Here is a 22,944-nt window from a genome sequence, read left to right as displayed (position 1 = left end):
ACATACATTCACGTGTTTTTGTTTCTATGTCATGAATTATCTCAATTCTGGGATCATGTTTGGACACGAATGGGTGACATCATTGGCATCCATGCTCCTTTTCAAAGGCCGCTTTCTTCCTGGGTAGCTTGAGTACTCTATGGTCATATAACAAAATGTTTTGCAGATTACTAGACCTCTTGATTGGGATTGGTTGGCAGGTAATCACGTCCAACTGAAAGTCGACAAACACTATTCCCCTCCAACAGTGGTAGAACGTGGTCTGTCATACCCACCAACTGGACCACTGTGATCTATATGCTGCCTCTTTATCTGCCAAACAAGAGCCACTGTGGGAACCACTAACCAGATGGTTGTCTTAACTTGCAAGCAATACAGCCTAAATTACAGTTACAGTTCATTGTTCATATTTATTACTACAGATACCATGCTGTTTACTTGATGTTTTTATTACTGATCTGTTGTCGCACTGTTTTATTGTTAAATAGTTTTCTCTTTCTCTTTTCTTCTCTCTCTTCTTCTTCTTTCAAGTCTCCTTCTCCCCACTTTACTCGCTTTTCAACTCTTCTTAACATGAATTCACAGTAGACAAGCATATTTTTATATATGCTGTTAAAAGAAGTTGCATTACTTGCCTTCCATGTTCCAGAACATTTCATTAATGGAATGGTACACCGGAATTCATGTATGCTTTGTTCTTCTTTCAATAAAAATATTAAACTAAAAAAATAAGTAAATGTGAATCACAGTAACCAAAGGTTAGACTTCCCAGCTTTACCTGCAGCTTCTTGGTGTGAAATTGTAGGAGGAAGAGGTAGTCACTTCTCATCCCTGTTAGTGACGTTTCTGGTTTCGGATTTCAGAGGGGCCAGTCAGCCCCCATTTCGTTTCGAATGAACACAAACATTCAAAAGAGCAGTTGCCCTATGTATAGAGCAAGATGAACAATGAAAGGCATACCTTGAAGCCGTGGAATATGGCAGACCCCTGCCCCGGAAGTGACATAATCGGAGAGGTGTGATCTTGCCCCACCTCACCCCATGAGGGGGTGAAGAGAGCGGAGAAGGTGCCCAGCCTGGCAGTTGAGTGGTGCACTGAGCTGCTCCCTGCCCAAGTTATCACCCTGCGTGCGACCCCGGCAGCCATATTCCATTTTAAGGGAGTGTTGCAGACAGAAATCCTTTGGTGCCCTCTGCAGGTCAGTGGGAAACAAGCAGACCGCTTCCATTCCAGCAGTTGGTTACTTGAACAAAATTCAGGTGGCATACCTTTAACATGCCCATGATGTTGCAGAATGGAGTTTAAATGAATAACTGTTAATAAACGACAGTGTACAAAAATTATGCAACTTTTACATTTTGTTCTACAAAATGTCATGTTTCTGCTGCAAAATGTGTTAGTCAATGCTGCAATAACCTGGAGAGTAAACAACGTATCAGGGCATCTCCAAATTTCCCAGCGGCCTAGTTTATCTCTGTTTGAGGCATGGACACAATTAGCGAAGAATATGCGACGTTTGCCCTGGGCCTGTGCAAGAAACAGTATGTGGATAAAGTCCCGTTCTATATGTCACACGTTTGTCTTTTAAAATTCGTGGCTTCTTGATGAATACAGATGACATAATATTTGTGAAGGGGAAGAGACTGTGAAGGAAATGCCTAGATTAGATACCAGTAATTCACATTACCATTAGTCCTTCACTTTCTGGGGTAAAAACCTTTGCCACACAGGGACTATTGTGAGGGTGAATGGAGGCCAACCTCTATGTAGTGTGTGTCTGAGAGTGTAGGGTCCCAGACTTGTAGCCAAGGTGTGCTCTAAGCAGTGTGCATGTGCTGAGGCAGACATGAGTCTCAGCTTGTGATGGTGCCTGGCTGTGGGTGAACCTGCAGATGTGCGGCTGCCACTGGGTGCTTGTAAAATGTTTCAATGTTTCTGCAGCAAGATAACTCCAAGGACTTTCGTCAGGGGGCGGATAATGGCAGGTGTGAAGGTCTGGACTCTGGTGTCACAAACATTAAGGTAGGGAACATTGTGCAGAGGGTGTCATGTAGAAGGGTCCCTGCATCAGATTCACTCTCACAGGGATAATGCACAGAGCCCTTGGGCATCGGGGAGTTGCAGAGACTAGAACTATCCAGATCGTGAGCCCTTGGCAGGTGGATTCCTAAGAGTCACCTGGTCCCAGTCCATCCATGTGGCAGAAGGCGGTTCTGGAGATTCATGGGAGCCACGCTGAACCGCCCCTCTACGAGGCGTTCACCACATTGGAACCAGCGAACCAGAAGGCAAGATTCTCTTGGAACACTTTCATACCAACTCCACTGGGAAAGTCCTGCTGAGGACATGGGAGATGGGAACGTTAGTCCCTCCGATCTGCTTTCTCTCTTCACGCTCCTAGGGTGCATAATAGAGACCCAAATGGGGGACCATTCTGAGAAACCTAGAATTTTTGGACACAGGATTACTGGATCAAAAATACTCAATATAGTAATCCCAGGCCCGTAAACACCGGAGCCATGTGCAGGACTGCATCCAGTCCCTGCCTGCCCACTTACTGTCTCATGGACCAATCAGCAGGGTCATAAAATTCGCCTCTGCATCACTTACCATCTGTTCTATGAAAGTGGTAAATATGTGCAGATTTGAGTTTGTTGCTGCCAAAAGGGAAGATTTGGAGTTAGTGTTTACAGGTGCATGTGCGTGTGTTATTCCCCATTCCAGGGGTAAATAACTTGTAATCTTCGGATTTAGGTGCAGGGGTGATAGCCGCAACCTGAGGTTCAAGCCCACCAGCATCAAATCCAGGGAACTCGTAGTGAGAGCTTAGAGTCCTTCTTTTTAGCTGAAATTCCACGTCATCAGGCTGTGCGCCATCTATCCACTCAAAAACTTTCCAAACAATTTAGGTTTTTTTTTTTAGGTGCTGTTTTTCAAAAGTTATTGTAACCATGAAATCATTCGGGGCCGCATCCTCATGTGGAACGACTCTGTCCCTTGGCTACAGCAGCCATGCAGCAGCAATGGAGCGAAAAATTAACTGCACAAACCTCTAGATGCTGTGCAGAGATGTCTGGTGGAAGACAAGCCAGGCTCGATGACAGACATTGAAGAGAAGCATTAGGAAAAATAAAACAACACTTTAGAATCAGAGATTTCTCTGTCATTACCAGCACGCACTGGTGCCTCCGCATAACCAAACCAACCTCCTCGCGGAGCGGGGACGTTTCGCCATAGGCTTCAAAAAGTTAACCTGTGTATTGTATGCAATTATGTTTAGCTCAGATGATTTGCCCTTGAGGCAGGTTTATTTATAGGTTTAAAGCAGAGAAAGTTCTCTAACTAGCCAGATAGTAGCACCGCCTTGGAGGTCATTTAGGGGTCGCCAGTGGTCGCAGCTGCGAACCCCAGCTTGCCCCTTGCGACCCCTGGCCTCAAAGGTGGCAAAATCAGTGCCAGGAACACAGGGGCAGCTCATCCTTACGGACGTCACTTGGTGATCCACTTCCTTGTTTTCAATCAGTTTTTTTTATTACGATAATAGTGAATTATATTATATTATATTATATTATATTATATTATATTATATTATATTATATTATATTATATTATATTATATTATATTATATTATATTATATTAGTAAAAACGGAGTACATTTAGCTGGACTATGAGTCTATGACCCCCCATCGTACCTCAGGTATGTAAAAAAAACACTTGTGCGTGTGCTTATGTAAAAAGAAAAAGTGTGCCTGAGTGAACGTGTGTGCATGTGTAAGCATGTGTGTGAGTGAAAGTAAAGATAAAATAGTGTGTGATGTCACTTCTGCTGCCCAGGGGGCCTCCTCAGTAGAGCACACTGATTCGATGTCAGGACCGGAGGCTCCAATTATGCTTCTCTTTCCATGCCTTTAACTTTCAGCACCCAATAGGGGAACAAAACAAAACGTCACATCCTGTTACACCATATCAAATGACAACCATAGAACTAAGCCCTATAAAAGCCCATAATGAACGGAACTCCCCCTCTTTCTTTGCTGCTTCGCAGCCAGTTAAGTGTCTACATCTATATTGCTACTTTACGTGTTTTTGAGGAGCGCATCACGTTGATTTTGTGTATTTCACTTCAATTGTATCCACTCGCTCGCAACGCGCTCCTTTCAGCCGGGTTTTTTTTTATTTATTTTCTTGCCGGTTGGTCTGGGGAGCGTCTTTTCCTCCCCCCAGGGTTTTTTTTTGTTTACCCTTTGCTTTGAGTGTGTGGAGCGGGAGGAGGAGATTGAGGACAGCGGGTCTTTCATGACGCACTGTCCTCTTTCTAGTTTATGAGGTGCCTGCATCGCGCGCATTTGCACGTGAGCCTCTCTATCGGATCATACTCCCCTGGGGCTTCTGGAAAACGTGAGAGATGCGTGTTCTCGTCTTTATCAGGCTAACCCTCTGCTCTCCGTAATACGCCCGATTGCTTTTAGCTTTGGAGGCTGCAATAATAATTGATTATAGGCTTTGCCTTGTGTTTACCACTTTTGTGGAAAGGTTTTCTGGTAAAAGCAGGCCTCCCTCCACGTCCTAATTGTTTGCTTGGGGCTGTGCCCAAGCATATTTTGCCTGCTTGTAAAGAAACACTGCACTTTACCTCCCCACTTCATTTGAAGCTCCGCTTGGCAGGTTCCTACCCATTTTAGGTCTGTTTCTCTGTTGGAGACCTGTTTTTTGTGAGCCATGGCTGGCTATGAAGGTGAATTGGCGGAAGTTGCCTTTTGTGATGACTTTGTGGGGTCGTTTGAGCATGACTTGGTGTAGGCCATTGATGCTGGTGCGCTGCACACTGTCAACGTGGCCTTGGCCCAGGCTATTCAACCCATTAAGCATCACTTATTGGGATTTGTTGAGCAGCTGAGATGGGTCTCTCAGTCTGGCAGCCAAGAGGAGCTGCCTTTTTCGCAAGATTGAGGCTCAGGTTCTGGAGCGAACCCTCACCAGGATGATTTTTAACAACTCGTTCAAGCCTTAAATAAGGACCATGGTTACTCATCCTCACAGTTGCCCCACCCTAGAGATGAGAGTAAAAGTGATTCAGACTCTTCTTCCTCTTCTTCCGCTACAGCCCAGATAGAGACTCTGATTCTCCTCCTCGGAAGCGCAAGGCCAAATCCCGTCATTCCACAGAGTCTGCGCAGCCTTTGAAGGTTCTCACTTTTGAACCAGAGGACATTGTTTATCCTAGGTCTTCCTCCTGGATGCCACCTTCCGAAGTGGCTGAGTATGTTCAGGTGCATATTCGCCATTGCTTTGATAAAGATGTCCGTTCCCAGTTGAGATCGGAATGTCCTAGGCCAGATTTTCCTTCAAAGGTTACAGAGACTCCGGAGATAGATCCCACCCTGGTAACTTATCTAAAAAAATTCTCTAAAGACCCAAAGAAGGGCATTGATCGCACCTGGCGAGGTTGTCAGGACAAACTCCTTGACATTTCAGGTCCCCTCACCAAGATATTGGAGTTAGGTTTCTAGGCTAAGGCATCGGGTACTCCAGTTAATCCCGAAGTACTGGTTGGTTGGGCTCAGAGGGTCTTATGTTTTTTAGGAAACGCTAACTGCGCCATATCCATTCAGCGGCGTCGCTCCATTTTTGTCAGGATGGATCCCAAACTGACTGATCTGGCCTCGTCCCACTCAGGACCCTTGGCGCAGGGTCTGCTTTTGGGATCTCCCTTCCTCAAGGAACTTTAAAAGTTTGCGTCCACTTTTGCTAATCTTGACAAGGCCAAGGCTCTATAAAGAAGGTTCTATGGCCACTTTTTTCCAGGGCCGGATGCAACAGAGGGCGAGCCTTCGGCTGTAACTATTATCAAGGCCCCCAGCGAGGTTCCTACCAACAGCCCAGTGGAGGTTATCAGGATTCTGCCTCCACCTTCTACCCCATTAGGTCACGTGGGGGTCGTAATCAATTCAGAAAAGGAAGATCTAAACGATCCTACTCCACCTATCAGGCACCCAGTACTACAGGTGAGAATCATTTCATGTTCAGAGGTAATTCTGGGAGGCAGGACAGCTTTGTTTGTTCACAGTTGGCACAAGATCACGCAGGACTACTGGTTTCTGGAGACCGTTCAGGGTCTCAAGCTGGAATTTTACAGCTTGCCTGTTCAAGGGTATCTTTCCCCAGAATTTTTTTTATTCCCTACAAGATCAGGAGTCATCTCTCCGGAAGTCTCGACGCTTCTGTCCAAGGGGGCCATAGTGGCCTCATCTCCTCATCCTTACGGTGTTCTCAGTCCGATTTTTCTGATAGAAAAGAAAGGTGGCGGTTTCCGTCTGGTCTTGAATCTAAAAGACTTCAATGGCTCAATAGTTTATTGCCACTTCAAGATGGAGGGCATTCATTTGTTAAGAGACATCCTAAGAGAAAAAGATTGGATGGTGCACATGGATTTAAATGATGCTTATTTGAAAATTTCTATTTTTCCTCCTCATCGAAGATTCCTGCAGTTCCTTTGGCAAGGGCCTTGTCACGAATACAAGGTCCTTCCCTTTGGTCTGTCGTCAGCCCCTTGGACTTTCACAAAAGTGATCCGCCCAGTGGCGAAATTTCTTCGGGCCAAAGGGGTTCGTCTGATCATTTAGCTCAATGACATTATCCTCATGGCTCAGTGTCCTTTCCTTCTGACGACCCATTTAGAGTGGGAGATCTCCCTCCTTCAGGATTTGGGCTTCATCCTCAACAGTCAGAAGTCCATCCAGGTTCCCTCACAGAGGATAGAGTTTCTGGGTTTTCAGGTAGACTCAGTTCTAGCTCAGTTGATCCTTCCTCCTTCCAAAGTCTGGAACATAAAGAAAGAATTGAGGAAATTATTGTCCAAACAGATGGTATCTTTGAGGTGCCTTGTAGGGATGGTGGGCCTCCTTTCCTCGTCCATCCAAGCTATTTTCCAGAGTCCTCTTCATTAACGAGCCCTCCAGCGTCTGAAGATCTCTCATCTTCAGAAGGGCCTCAGCTATGCAGCCCTAGATCCCCTCTCACTCAAAGCCAGGACCGAGATCCATTGGTGGCTCAATCATCTGGAGCCCTGGAATGGCAGAGCAATCTTTGGCTTGTCTCCAGAGATCGTGATCAAATCTGATGCCAGCTGCTGGGGCTATGGAGCTCGTTGCGGCTCAGTAGTCACCGAGGGTTGTTGGTCAAAGGAGGAGTTGGACCTTCATATCAATTGCTTGGAACTCTTGGCGGGTCCTTTTGTGATTTGCAGTCTGTCTCTGGAAATGTCAAATTGTTGCATTCTTCTCCGGATGGACAACATTTCAGCAGTCCGATATGTCAACAAGCTGGAGGGGACCAGGTCTCGCCTTCTGGCGGAGATCGCCAAGGATTTTTGGCACTTCTGCCTTCAACATCAGATTTCAGTAATTGCGGAGTACCTACTGAGTCAGAGCAATACTGTGGCTGATTGGCAGTCTTGCTACCTTCGGGACTTCAGAGATTGGAGACTTCACCTGAGAATATTTCATTCTCTGCAACGTCTGTAGGGCCCGTTTGCAATAGATCTTTTTGCGTCTCGCCTCAACCGACAATTGGATCGGTTTTTCAGTTGGCGTCCGGATCCGGAGGCTCTAGCAACAGATGCATTTCTGCAGACCTGGTCCCAATTTCTGGGAAAAGCATTCCCTCCATTCATGATGATATCCAGAGTTCTGAATCAAGTTTATTGTCAGAGAGCAGAATTAGTGCTTGTGACTCCCCTTTGGAGGGTTCAAGCTTGGTTCCCTGTGGTTCTGGAGATGGCCTGTGCCTTTCCAGTTATTCTTCCACATCATTGGAACCTCTTACTAGACCCTTTGGGTCTTCCTCATCGTCTGGTGCAATCGGACTCTCTGACTCTAGTGGCATGGAGAATTTCAGGAACCGCTGGTCTCTCCCAGGCCTTTCGCGTGAATCTCAAAATTTCATCGCAAAGTCCTGGGTTCCTAGCACACACAAGCGTTACACTTCTGCTTGGAAACCCTGGCGTTCTTGGTACTGTAAACGGAGTGTTGATCCATTCTCAGCAGATTGTTCTCTGATACTCATTTTTTTATCTCAGTTGGCTACTTCAGGTATGGCTTATAGATCAGTTAACAATTATAGATCAGCTATTTCAGCAGGCCACTTTCCAATAGAGGGGAAGCCTATTGGCGAGCTGCTGATTGTGTGTAAGCTTCTTCAAGGGATTTGTTTTTCTAATCCCCCTCAATCACGTTATTCTTCCCTTTGGGATTTTAACATTGTATTACGTTTTTTTTAATCCTGGCCTGCCAACAAGTACCTATCCAGGAAGCAGTTGCCTGCTAAACTTACTATGTTATTGTGTTTGGTGTCCTGCAAATGTGTTTCTGATGTTAGGGCTTTGGACCTGTCAGGCAGAGTTTTTTCTCCCGAGGGAGTCTCCTTTGATATATCTCGTCGTACAAGATGTAATACTAGGTCTGTTTTTTTATCCTAGTTTTCCTGCTAATTCCAAATTGTGTGTTGTGCAATGTTTGAAGGCTCATGAGGTAAGTACTGCTGAGGTTCGCTCAGATATGGGTTGCCAATTATTAATTTCTCTACTAAAGCCATTTCGTCCCGTATCTTCGACCACTTTGGCTGGATGGATGCGATGGCTTATGAGTGAGCCAGGCATTGATATTGCTCAGTTTGGAGCTCACTCGGAAAGAGGTGCCATGGCCTCTAAGGCATACTCTTTGGGCTCTTGCCTTGAGGGCATTTTAAGAACGGCTGACTGGTCTTCTGAATCTACCTTTAAAGCCTTTTACCACAAGCCTATTCTGGATATTGCTACTGTTCTTCTAGATCAGCTTTGAACTAGCATAATCGGGGCCTCCGGTCCTGACATAGAATAAAAATATTTCTAGCTATCGCGTCAAGAATTTTTCAATTCTATTAAGGTCACGGAGGCGAGGATTATCCCTCCCTTGGAAAAATGATTTATATGTTTTATCAAGCATGTTATTGAAATGTCTTATCTTTATGCTGTGTTCCCCTTTATTCTTACCCATCCCTTTCAAATAAAATGTCATATCATTGGCTATAGTCCAGTGTTTATGGCTTGATTTATTTGTTTACTTTCAGGCAACGAAGACAAGTGATTCCAGACCCCCAGGATGTTGGTTTTTCCTTGTCATTGGAGTACTCCGCTTTAGAGCTGTTGGATGGTCCCTTCTTCGATTGAACTTTCGATGGAGTGTTGAGCCTGTGTGGTTTGCACTTTTCTTCTCCTGTTGAGGATTGTTATTGAGACTTTTACTGTTTTGGACTCTTGCAAAGAGAGGGGGGAGTTCCGTTTATTATGGGCTTTTATAGGGCTTGGCTCTATGGTTGTCATGTGATATGGTGTCACAGGATGTGACTTTTTGTTTTGTTCTCTTATTGGCTGCTGAAAATTAAAGGCATGGAAAGAAAAGCATAATCCTCGCCTCAGTGTCCTTAATAGAATTGAAAAATTCTTGACGCAATAGCAAGAATTTTTTTTATTGCTCATGTACGCAGTCACGCACCCATAGTCATGCACGTTTATTTACGTCACTGTAGCCCGAATGTGACCCAGCCATCTTTTTTTAGAACTCTGACACAAGCTTCCTTTTCTACACTCTCAATGTGTGTAGAACGGAGGCTGGCTTTGAAAATGTCGAAAAAGAGTGGTGTCTTCCTGGGGTAGAGAACATTTTCAGAAGAGCAATTTCTGCTCTCAGAATCTCACAGACCGCTCACTTTAACTGCGACTCAGCGCTAAAAACAGTGCTAACAAACTGGGTGCAAAGCAAGAGGTGAGATCACTGAATCTCTTCTGCCTCAGTCACCTCAGGCCTTATAGAATTCTTAAATACGGCTATTTTATGGTGATTTGCATGTCTCACTGCGGTTACCGTGGGCCCTTTCTTAACAATCAGGTTCTGAAGGCAGGTCTCAGTAGGCATATTCAGGGCAACTTGAATTATGCAGTAGGGTAGGGTCAAAATATGCGGCATTGTTGAGTAAATCAAGTGGCAAGAAAAGGCTAATTATGCGACATAGTGCGGCACATATTGTGATTATATTACTGCATTATTTTGTCATTTCTACACTTGTTAGAATTGTCTGAGGTTTGACTGCACCTCATTAGCCCCAGTTTAGCATCCAAATATAGCAGTAAGCAGCAGAGAGGTGACCAGTCATCCTTTGCCAAGGGTCTTCCACTGCGCAGCAACACATTGCTGCATTTTTAGTAACGTTTGGACCATATGAGCTAGAAACAATTGTTTTTGTTAAAATCTGTTGATTATGCAGCAGATGATGGATTATGTGACAAATGCAGCAAATCTACAAAAAAGGGCGCAACCGCACAATTGCATAATTCCAGTGGCCCTGGGCAAATTAAAGCTCCCTTCAGGTTGACGAGCTTTCAGGCCTACCATGTCACTTTCATGGATGGTTTATGTTACTAATTCTGCCCTGTCCACCCCCTCCCCCACCCAAGCTGGCTTCGCATTTTACCTCTTTCCTAAACCCTCCATTTTGTCCAGTCACCACGACAAAGCAAATGGGATGGCGCCAACTAATGTCAATGCATCATGGCAGTGACCACAAAGGTTTAACTAGAGCAGTGGTTCTCAAGCTTTTGACTTCTGTCGACCACCACTTTATCATTACTGGAACCCGGGGACCCCCACTGAATCATTATTGGAATCCAGGGACCCCTCAGTGAGTCATTATGGAATGCTGGGGACCAAATCTGTTAATATTATTTAATTTTCCAAGCAGTCACAGACCTCCTGAGGAGGCTTTGTGGACCTCCAGGGGTCCCTGGACCACAGGGTGGGAACCACTGAACTGATTGAGGAGAAGACTGGCACTCAAGCTAGGAACAGAATGAGGTGAGTTGGAGATTAGTCCTCTGCTCCTCTACCTTTCTTTGACTGTGCAATGACGTCATGAATCATATTTATACCCTGCGATATGTAATCACCAAGTTGTTATTCTGTTGTTATTTGATGCTGTCAACCTTGTAATGAAGGGACATTGTCTGTCTTCTACTTCTTTGGTATTCTATGAGCGTCCAGTCACTTTACAATTTTGACAATCCCCACCTCAAATGAAATGGTGTTTACCATTTCTATGTCTGGCTTCTGGGAGAGTTTTTCGAATACAGCTAACAAGAGACTGTCAGTTGATGCAGCACACATTCTGACTTACTTTCTCCCAGGGTGTCTCAGTGCTCCACACAGGCAAAGGGAGGCAGTCTCTCACCTTGTTCTGTTGCCTGACACACTGCAGTATCTAGATAAATGTTATGTTACATATATCAGGGTATCAACCTAGGGAAACAAACCTTTTGGTGGATGTGTGCCTCCCTTTTTACTATTTATTTATTGCATTTTATGCTCTGCATACTAAACCACGCCTGAGCCCTGAGAAATCTGAGAACGCTAGCCACTAATTGTACATCATATTCAGGAGAAGAGATGGCACTTAATGGCTTCCCGGAAAGAGACCACTTTTTCCAGCTGTGTAATGGTAATGTGTTCCAGACCTTGGGTCAACTGCTGCAGATCTCCAGTCACCACAGGATCTGTACTTAATTTGGGAAACCTTGGAAAGACAGTTGTCACTGGAGAGTAGTAACCTAAGTTTTTACAAGAGATTTTCTTCACAAATTGGTACAGACTGCTTTCATGCAGATATTGTCAAGTGCACTCAGGCTTTTAATAAAATGGAAAACATGCTCTTGTCTCTGAAGTCCGAGGATGAGGCAGACTGCAAGTATGTTTGCTCTAGTGAGATCATGTGTCTTTGCAGAAGACATTCAAGTAATCAGTCCCCATATAACTTTGAATTAACAAGAGTTCTGGCCACTAGTATATTGATGTCTGTAGATAGGAAATATGATATCCTATAAAGCTGAGGCGTTTTAAATCATTAATCCTTGTTGATGCTGTCAGTATGGGCCTTACCATAAAACAAAAATTATTTACCAGGTCTGTGAATACTATTCTTGTGTGATGGGGATGCACCACCAAAGACGTGCACATCTGTCTATGGTCCAGAAAGATGACCTCATTCTTAAATGCATTGAGCTTCAAACCACAGGGCAGGAGCCAACTAGCAATCTTATATGGACTTAAGGTACACTGTTCAGATTTTCATTTGAGTTTTGACCAATATAAAGATTTGAGTGTCATTTAAGTGGAACTGCAGGCCTTCTTGAAGGATCGGTTGGACTAGGTTAATGATAAACAAGGGAGATAATTGATGAATGTATGATTGAATGAACGTATTAATACAGCACAACTGTGACCTGAAAGATATCCTGGCACTAGCCTCCAAGAACAAGAACCCGTAAAACATCTGAACAATTATGAAAGAAAAAGCCAGGATTTTAGTGTTTTTCTAAAGTGAAGTAGACCTCGAAATGCTCTTTAAGAAGGCGAAAGACTGTTTCAAAGTTTAGCAGCTCTAACTGAGAACGCCTGGCCACCCAATCTGACTGTATGAAAATTGAGAATACAAAAAAGACTAGGATTTAAAAAGCGCAGATCTCTAAGAGGTCTGTAGCGCTTAAATTTCCTTTGCAGAAACATGGGACCTTTTTATGTATGTAAGTGATTTAAAAGCGATCCCTTTCTTTGCTGGAAGCCAGTGACGTTCTGCCAGTTTCTGAGAAAAAGAAGAATGTCTGGAAAGATTCAGCGGAACCTTGGCTACTACTGCTTGAACTCGATAGAGTCTTTTGAGTAAAAAGTTAAGACAACCAAGCAAAAGAGCGTTGCAGTACTTAAGTATGCTCAAAAGCGTACACTGCACAACCAGTGCTCTTGCAGATAGAGGTAGAAAAAGTTGAATTTTCTGAAGCGTAAATAGCAGGGCAAAATAGGTTGCCACATGGACCTCAAGGGATATGTTGTAGACAAAGTGAACCCTTAAGTAGGATACTGCAAATTACATTTCCGGGCTAGTACTGTTCGCCCAAGGCCCGAAGTTGAAGGAAAGCCCGCCAACTGGATCACACCCGGAGCAGCAGAGGGTTTCCATTTTATCTCTATTAAACTTTAAGGTGTTGCTGTTCAGCCAGATTCAGACATCTCTTAGTTGTGAAAGGTGTCCAGTAACTCAGGCTAAGTGTTATCCAGTGTGAGATGCAGCTGAGTATCATCAGCATATTTGATGAAATTGACACCATATGATCTAATGAGAATGCAAGAGGGCACAAATAGATATTAAAAAACGTTTGGCTTAGCACTGAGCCATGATGCACCCCTTGTTTTCCTGCTTTAAACGTAAAATGTAAATGGGATAGCAATATGACTTGTTTTCTATCATGTAGCTAGGATTGAATCCAGCCAAGTGCTGGACCGCTCACCACAATCTCTTGTAGTCTTGAAATCAGGATCTTGTGATTAACCATGTTAATGGCAGCTGATAGATCAAGTAAAACCACAGCCACCATTTGACCCTTGGTGGACACCACAATCTAAGGCTAACTAAGAGGAATTGAGACCTAACTGAACATACGGTTGAATGGCAAAATATTGGCAACAAAAAGTTTAGAGAGAAAACTATTGACTGTGCATACCCTCCATGTGAAGCCAAAAATATCAACAACAAAAAATGTAGAGGACCATAATATTTTTAGAAAATAGGTACCTTTATCAAATTTTAATTGTTATACACTATAGTAACTTTAAAACATGTATTCATTTTAAAAATAACATTACCTTTACAAACTATATACTTCTAATATAAAAATATATTTTAAATAAAACATTATCTACAATAAAAATATATCCTCAAAATAATTGCAAAAAAATAATAAATACATTAAAGAAATATGTAAACATAAAAATACTAATGAAAACTAATTATAATTACTAACACTAGATATTAAAACATTAAAAAACTTTATACAATACCAATGAGGGAAACAAATTTAGGACCTCATTACGAGATTGGTGGTTGGACTGTTAGACCGTCATGTTGGCGTTCCTGAAAAGACCCCCGTGTTGGTGTTCTTTCAGACCACCCTATTATGAGTTATACAGGCAAGATCGCCGACCGGCAACCAAAGGAGGCAGAGCGCCAGCGGCGCAGCGGCCTGGAAATAAGCAGTCCGACCTCCAGCGCCGACAGCACCGCGAACAACCACTGAGCATATTACGAGCACACAGTTGCCATGGCGGTCCCTTCATGGCAGTCAGTCAATGGCAGTCTGAACCACGGCGGTACGCCATCAGCAAAGTAATAGACAACTGCACATTGGATGAATTTGAAAACAACACAGTTGACACACATTGCCACAGTTGACACATCTGCAGAGGAGAGTATGAAACACACCCCTTCACAGACAACAATCATTTGCATTTACACAGCAAGACACAGAAGCCAGAGTGGCTTTCTTCCCCAGAGTACATATTTTAGGCACCCCTTTTTTCGCCATCCCATAAAACACCCTGCACATACTTTTCTTCATTTACACCTTTACGCACTTCCCCTGTTTAGTGATTCACTGTCACCTGTTGTTTTTTGTTCCACCATGTCATGTTCTAAAATTCCTGTTTTACAGAAGATGGGTTAAGAGTCATGGTGGAATAATCATAACAGTAGAGCCACAATTGTATGGAGCAGAAGTCTAGCATACTCCTCTCATTAGTAAAATTGAAATGTAGGTCAGAATCATTGACAGAGTGAATGCTGTAGGCACCACTCTGCACACAAAGAAGGACATCAGGAAGAGGTGGAACAGCCTCAGAGGCAAGGTCTGTTCCCTGGTCTCCAGGTACCAGCTGCAGGCCAAGAAGACTGGTGAGGGCCCTCTCAGTGCCCCATTACATCTCTTTCCCTAGGAGGAGAAGGTCTTGGCCATCCTGCATCCTGAGGGCTTGACAGGGATACCTGGGGAGTGGAGTCTGGAAAGTCACAACACAAAAGATGTCACCAAAATGCAATGTCATGCATGCTCATAGCTCACCTTTTGCCACTGTCTTGTTCATGTACTCCACAAACACTCAATACCCGAAGTATCTGAGTGTAAACACTGTCAATCTGTATTGTTGGATCCAACATCACAGCCACTAAGGTCCATCACATGCCATTGTTCCAAACGGGGCATGTAAGTCTTTCAATATACAGTAATAATCCCAGGAATCATGGTATGTCTCAACAGATAAATGTATGCCCAAACCTAAATGCAGTCTGAATACAGACTTCTTCCTAAAGGAACTCCTTTGTGTAACAACGCATTCACTCTGTTGACTGAACATTTGTATAGTGTGTGTAGTAGACAGAGCTACCTGACTGCAACTCCCAGAAGGCACTGTTTCTCTAACTCAAAACACTAGACCAGTGTTAACTTGTCCAAATACCCATGTTTGGTAAATCGCAAATGAAGTTTACTCACCTAGGGAAATAACATTTGTATAGTGTGTGTAGTACAGGGAGTGACATAACTGCAACTCCCAGGAGGCTCTATTACTGAAACTCCAAGCACCAGGCCAGTAGGCTCTTGTCCTTTTTGTAATCTCTCAATTGAAGTGTACTCACCTGGGGGGGATATCATTTGCATATTGTGTGTAGTACAGGAAGTGACATGACTTCTAAGGCCAGTAGGCCCTGTATCTATAATTCCAACTACCATCCCAGTGTCCACTTGTCCAAATACCCCTGTTCCTCAACTCTCAATTGAAGTGTACTCACCTGGGAGGATACCATGTGTATACTGTGTGTAGTAGAGAGAGTGATATGACTGCAACTCCCAGGAGACCTTGTCTCTCTAACTCCAAACACCAGACCAAGGTACACTTGTCCAAAGTCCCCTGTTTGGAAACTCTCAATTGAAGTTTACTCACCTGTGAGGATACTATTTGTCAAGTGTGTGAAGTAGATGGAATGACAAGTTGCAACTCCCAGGAGGCACTGTTTATCTAACTCCAAACACCAGACCAGTGTTCACTTGTCCAAAGACCCCTGTTTGTCAACTCTCAATTGAAGTGTACTCACCTGGAAGGATACCATTTGCTAAGTGTTGGGAAGTAGAGGGAGTGACATGATTGCAAAGCCCAATGGGCCCTGTTACTCTAACCACCAGCACAGTTGCCACTTGTCCACATACCCTCGTTGGTCAACTCTCAAATGAAGTATACTCACCTGGGAGTGATCAAGCACAGATCATGCTCAAATCAGAGATGTATCGGTCAACATAGCTCCATCTTGACTCGCTAACCGAAGCTGAAATATTTGAGGAGATGAATGACACTTTACCTAGTGTGTACAACACTTATTCATAAGGACTCAAGATGCCTCATCAGATTGGCATTGGCAGCAGACACATTCACACTGTACTGTGCACATGATGACCCCAGTCACATATACTAAGTCCTGGATTTGCCTGTATCACACTGTACTAGGCCTCTAAATGGGCAAAGCCATATTTTGCCTAGCCACTGATTTGCCTGCACTTGTGGCAATATGTCATTTTCAGGCCATCCTCCCAAGTGCTGATGATCTGCACATTTCAGCAGCTGCTTGAGTCAAAATTAATTGGCATGCTTCACACATGTCATGTCAATACAACCAATACCATGGTTACTTGCCACATTAGGATTAACTGCAACTTAAATTTGTACAAGGTCTCTGCTCACTACAACTCAAAACTGTTGGAGGTAGATGTCACAATACAACCACATCAACAGGTTGAGCTGCCACTGGGCACACAGAGGCCACTACTCTCCTTAATGAAGTCCTCAGTGAAGAAGACACTTGTGGAAGTCTGGACGTGAAGAACGGTTCTGGCCCATCTGGGCAACCTGGTCAGATTGCAACAGTGAGTCTCACTGTGCCCACATCAACACCTCCCAGTCCAGTTGCCTCAACATCACAGGCAACCATTCGCCCCCTAACATGTGTCCTGAGCACACTGTCTACCATCTCGTGCCCCCCAGTCCTGGATCCTGAATTCCAGCACAACACTTCTGACAATGAGGGTCTAGGAACAAGTTGGAGAGCATACCCTGTGGCAAGGGCACAGGCCCTTGGGGGTAGGGTGTCTGAGAGGGATGATGTGGGCCAGCAGGGTGAAGCCGCTGGGGCTGCTGTTGGCCAGGACACCATCAGCCACGTCTTGGCGGTTTATCAGGAGTCCCAAGGCGTGATGGGCCAGCTGTTGAAAGAACTCCGGGAAATCACGCAGCTTCAGAGGGGCATGCACAGAGATATGCAGGAGCAGATGGGGGCCCACAATACCAACATGGCCTCCTTAACAGGTGTGCTGAGTGACATTCACACCACCCTGAGCAGGGCTTTTTAACAACACTATACTCCTTCCTTTGGCTCATCAACACCAGGCACATCAATATTGTTGCTAGACACTGAAAATGAGGCTCTGCCAGAGGAAGAACCAGCCCCAGACTCCCCTGCCTCTGTAGACTCCTCCCCCCATGCAAGTGGGGATATCCAGCAAATAATCCAGGAGGTGCAGATAGAAAGACACGCACCACTGCCAGCGAGCGACCCCTTCCTAAAGGAACTCCTTTGTGTAACCACGCATTCACTCTGTTGACTGATCCTCAGCCACCTAGTAGTTCCAATGGGAGTACTCCAGACTTTGGACTCCCAATGGTGTGGCATCTACTGCAATCATTTCATTCACCATGACTGACCCCTTCACTTTACATTTTTGTTTCTTTTCTGTCCAAAATATATTTTCTGTTTGAGCATTGTAATAAATTCAACTGCCATAAACTCATTGTCTGCTTGCTTAATTTTCGTATTTAGCTATGTAGAGATGTAAGATCATGTGAACCACACATTGAAGATACAAGCTACCTTTGCAAGCAGGGATATGTTACAGGTATGCAGTGTCCAGCTCAGGATTACAACCATTACACACCAACACATTAGTTCAAGTGTCTAGTCAAACCAAATGTTTTATCATAGTGTCCAGCACATAGGGTGCCAATATGTCTGGACTTAGAATAAGTAACTCATACTGAGTAAATGACCATATTTCAAGGTACATACCCCCCAGACCATGGAAGGAAGGGATTTGTCAGACATTGGCCCTCATTATGAACACGGCGGTAAACACCGCACCGCCAGCGGTAAAAACCGCCAACAGACGTGCGGTCCTGACTGCCAAATAATGAGCCACCTGAAACACTGGCATCCTGAAAACCACTCACCGTCAGCAGAGGAGTGCCAACAACGATGGCAGAGCCCGCCCACAGGCCAACGGAAAGGCCCTACCCGCCCATCAAATAATGAAGCACTAGACTGCCGTCAATTCCGGGGCGGGAACCACTGCCACGCAAAGCCAGGCGGAAATGAACCAAATATAAGGAAACACTCACCGGAGGCTCACACAACACGCCGAAACAGACATGGATAGAGTTGCAGATCATGCCAGCCCTGCTCCTTCCCATATACCTCCACGACTGAGATCGCTGATGAAGACGACGACGATAAGCACTGCAACCTACTAAACAAGGGAAAAAAGGGCACAGTTACATACCCACCCACCCTGCAATGCTCCCACAACCCTTCACAGCAGCACAAGCCATACACCCCACAGCAAGAGGTACTTACCCGACACAAGGCAAATCCAACCTGTCCAAAGTACATACATGTGCCCCACACCCACAAACAATGAAACGAGAGACCACGGATCCAGAGTGTGCCTCTAACAACACAGGCCACACATTAACCTTTATTATGCTCACTGAGCAACCAAAGTGCATATAAGGCCAATGGCCAGTCCTTTATAAAACATGTCCGATGGGCCACAATGGCCCCAACCTGACTCCCACAAGTGCTACGGTACTCCACCTCATAGGGGCAACAATGGGGCATTCAGGCACCTCATGGAACAGGGGCAGGGGGTGGTAGGGTTGGGAATGTACGACGGTCGGGGCTTAGATTTTTGTTCAGAAGGGGGATTGGGTTTGGCCTTGGAAGGTGGGGGAGTGTGCTTGTACCGGGTGGAGGCATATGGAACAGGCTCAGCACAGGGCTTCTTCCTCCCTGGGGATAGGGCCCAGGAATGTGAAGGGAGGACAGGGGCGGGCTGTGATGTGGAAGGAGTGGACAGGGCAAGGAGGTGTGCACGTTTAGGGATGAGACAGGGTGGGCCAGTGGGTTGGAAGAGGTCAACACGGGAGATAAATGTTTCTTTGGTGCAATTGGGTTGGACTTGGAGGTGGGAGTGGAGGTAGAGGAAGTGGTTGTAAGTGGTGTAGGTGTGCATGATGTGGGTGCAGGTGACTGGACAGTATGCTGAGGTGTGGTGGATATGTGATGGGTGGGTGTTTTGGTGAGTTTGAATGTCTTGGGAGGAGGGGGGTGGACACAGTGGGACAAGACAGGCTGCCAGTGTGAATGTATGTTGTCTGGGTGTCTGCAAGTCTGGTGAGTGTGCTGCATGTGTCAACTAAAGTAGTTGTGGTGAGTGCAGGTGTGGTATCTGGGGTGCATGTATGGATGTGGGCTATTGGGGTGACTGCAGGAATAGGCTCAGCAACAGTGAATGAAGGTGCAGTGCCTGGGGGTGTGCATGTAGAGGGGACAGACAGGGAGGCGGAAGAGGTGGGCACACTGGGGTAAGTGGATGTTGTTGTGTGTGCATGTGTATGTTGGCTGTGTGTATGCTTCTGGTGGGAGGTGTGGTGCTTGTGTTTTGAAGTGTGATTCTTGTGTGTTGAGGTGTGTGCCTGCGTGTCAGAATGTGTGCTGTGGACAGGTGAAGGGAGTGGGTTGCTGGAAGGGGTAGAGGAGGTTGGAGGGGGCGACGGAATGACCAGGGACACTGGCTGCCGTAAGAAGAGGAGGCCAGAGCCTGAAAAGATCTCTGTAGGCCAGACACAGCACTGTGAATGCCATCCAGATAGGTATTGGCCTGCTGCATCTCTGATGCTAGCCCCTGGATGGCATTGACAATGGTTGTCTGCCCTACAGAGATGGTTCTCAGGAGGTCAACAGCCTCCTCTGTGAGGGCAGCAGGGCTGACTGGGGCAGGGGAAGAGGTGCCTGGGGCGAAGGGGATGCCCACCCTTCTGAGTGAGCTGGCACGGGCACCTCAGTGGGAGCAAATGGGAGGGCGGTGATGGTATGGGGGTGGCGGAAGATGACACAGTAGGTGTGGGCCCACTAGGGTCCGCAACCGCCAGGGAGCTCCCATAGGAGGAGGTATCCGAGTCACTACCTCCAGTGGTAGTTGCCTTCCCCGTGGTACTCCCCTCACCCTCCAACCCACTAGTCCCCTTGGTGTTGGACGACTCTGCCTCTGGGGATCTGTGGGCCGCTGCATCCCCACTCGCTGGTGCCTCAGCTCCCTCGTTAGATGATGCTGATGTACACAGACAACACAAAGAACAGGGATGAGGAGACAAAACAGGAGAGACACTTGTAAATAGCTAAATGGAGGTGCAATAGTGGTTCACACATACACCCACCCAGAAGACCCTCCAACAGGCAGCACCTACCGCTATACCTATGGCTATGCCTCTGACTAGTGCCCATAAACCTGCTCAACAGCCATTCCCCAAATAACTTAAGGACCTGACGTGTAGTACACCTGACAAAAAAAAACTACTCCCCACGGGGGCCATAATGTAGATGGACATCAGTCATAGTCCCTGCAACTAGGCAGCATAAATCCAAATGCACACACACACATGCATCAAGGGTCAAAAATATGGTATGTGTACTCACCCTCCTGTGACTGCTGTGCAGCCTTCAAGCGCCCATCCAGGTCCCGGTATGCCACCACCAGGATGCGTTGCACAAGGGGGGTCAGTGCCCGACGGGCACCCCTTCCCCGTTGGGAGGACTTCCCCAGCTGGGCCTCGCAGATCTTTCGCACCCAACGCCGCAGGTCCTCCCACGTCTTCCTTCAGTGGATGCTCCGCCAGTTGTAGACCCCCAGGGTCCACACCTCCTTGGCGATGGCATGCCAAAGTCCCCTCTTCTGGTGGGCGCTTACCTAAAAGGGACACACAGAAATGTAACACAGAGGTCAGGCACTGGCCAATCATATACAGCTGGCAATATGTCCACTATGGGAGGGACAGTACAAACCGACTAACAGCACATACACACGCAGCATTTCAGGAACACGGGCCCAACCAGTGTCAGAGGTGCACACATGTATGCAACCAACACCAACCATTACACACATCCATGGCCCCCAATCCTCCTACTCACCTGTACCTCTGGCCATCCGTAGAGTTTGGCGTACAGGGGCAGGACCCCATCCACAAGCCTCTCCAATTCCTCTTGGGTGAAGGTCGGGCCCTTTCCCCTGCAACACATGCCATTTCCATGAGGGACACAGCAGGACACAGCAGTACATTCAGTGGAGTACCTGCTTGCACGAGATCAGGGAGTCAAGTGAAGTTGGGGTGACAAGTTCGCGTACACACCGCGGCGGTGTGCACCGTCACTGCCGGCGGCGATCATTATACGCTAGGATTCCCCATTGACATCCATGTTCACCAATGAATTTGCGCACAGCGGTAAACACCGCCTTACGCTGTTAAGTCAACTGCTAGTGGTATGAGTTCACTTCCACAACGACAGTTCAGGATTATATGGGGCAGAAATTTTGGCTAAAACTACGCATTTGTAAAACTCCCATCTCCACAATGCAGGCCCTATTGTTCCCCAAACACCCATAGGCATGTGACAATTAACATTACCTCACCTGACCAGCCCTGATCTATCATTGTGGTAGAGTTGCTGTTATGTCACACACACTATGCATTAGTGTCGACAACAATCATGCCAGCAGTGCTGAATGACTAGCAATGTGTTCTGATGTATGTGTGTTCCTCACATGTGTTTTCTACTTCTCCTAGGTACAGACCCTTGTGGTGAGGAAGGGCCCCATCGGTGTACAGACCACTTGTGGATTTGCAGACCATGATGGAGCGTCACATCATTATCAATTACAGACTCACTCGTGCAACTATTCTTGAAATTTGTGCATTACTGGATCTTGCACTGACTCCGGCAAATCTTAATCAGCATGCCATCCCTACTGAAGTGCAGGTGCTCTCTGCACTCCATTTCCTGGCCACGGGCTCATTTCAAGTGACAGTGGGCATGGGTGCAGGTTTTTCACAGCCAATGTTTAGCATTATACTGTCAGGATTGCATGTGTACGACACCTGCAGTCCTATGTGAGGTTTCCCCAAAGTGCTGACCTCCCGGCCATCAAGTCGGACTTCTATGCCTTTGCCAACATACCCCATGTGATAGGTGCCATTGATGGCACCCACATAGCTATCAACCCCCCAAGAGTCAGAGAACAGGTATACAGAAACAGGAAGAACTTTCATTCCATGAACATTCAATTGGTGTGTACTGCAGACCAGTACATCACACATGTGAATGCCATGTTCCCTGGTTCAGTCCATGATTCATTTGTGCTGAGGAACAGTAGTGTGCCACACAAGATGGAACAACTACAAGAGGACAGAGGGTGGATCATAGGTGGGTGTTTCTGTCACTTATTGCCACCTAGCAGACAGCCAGACTGTCTGCCTCTGAGGCTTGTCATTTAAGGTTGTGCTGTGCACCTTTTTCTATGTGATTCTGGCTATCTCAAATTGCGTTGGCTCCTGACACCAGTGAGGAATCCTGGAACAGATGCAGAGAGGAATTACAACGAAGCCCATGGACGTACTAGGAGGGTGCTAGAGCGCACAATAGGTCCCCTGAAGGATAGATTTTGTTGTCTACATATCTCTGGCGGTTCCCTGGCCTATGGGCCTGAAAAGGTGTGTAGAATAGTGGTGGTCTGCTGCATGCTGCACAACGTGGCTGTGAGAAATTCTATCACCTCTTGGAGGAGGAGGGTGCTGTATATCCAGACCAGCTTTCTCAGAGAGGGGATGAGAGTGATGGTGATGATGAGGAAGGGGAAGATGTAAATTCCAGGACCCAA

This window comes from Pleurodeles waltl, chromosome 3_1, assembly GCF_031143425.1.
Source record: "Pleurodeles waltl isolate 20211129_DDA chromosome 3_1, aPleWal1.hap1.20221129, whole genome shotgun sequence".
Classification (NCBI taxonomy): domain Eukaryota; kingdom Metazoa; phylum Chordata; class Amphibia; order Caudata; family Salamandridae; genus Pleurodeles; species Pleurodeles waltl.
Note: the sequence above shows the minus strand (reverse complement) of the source record.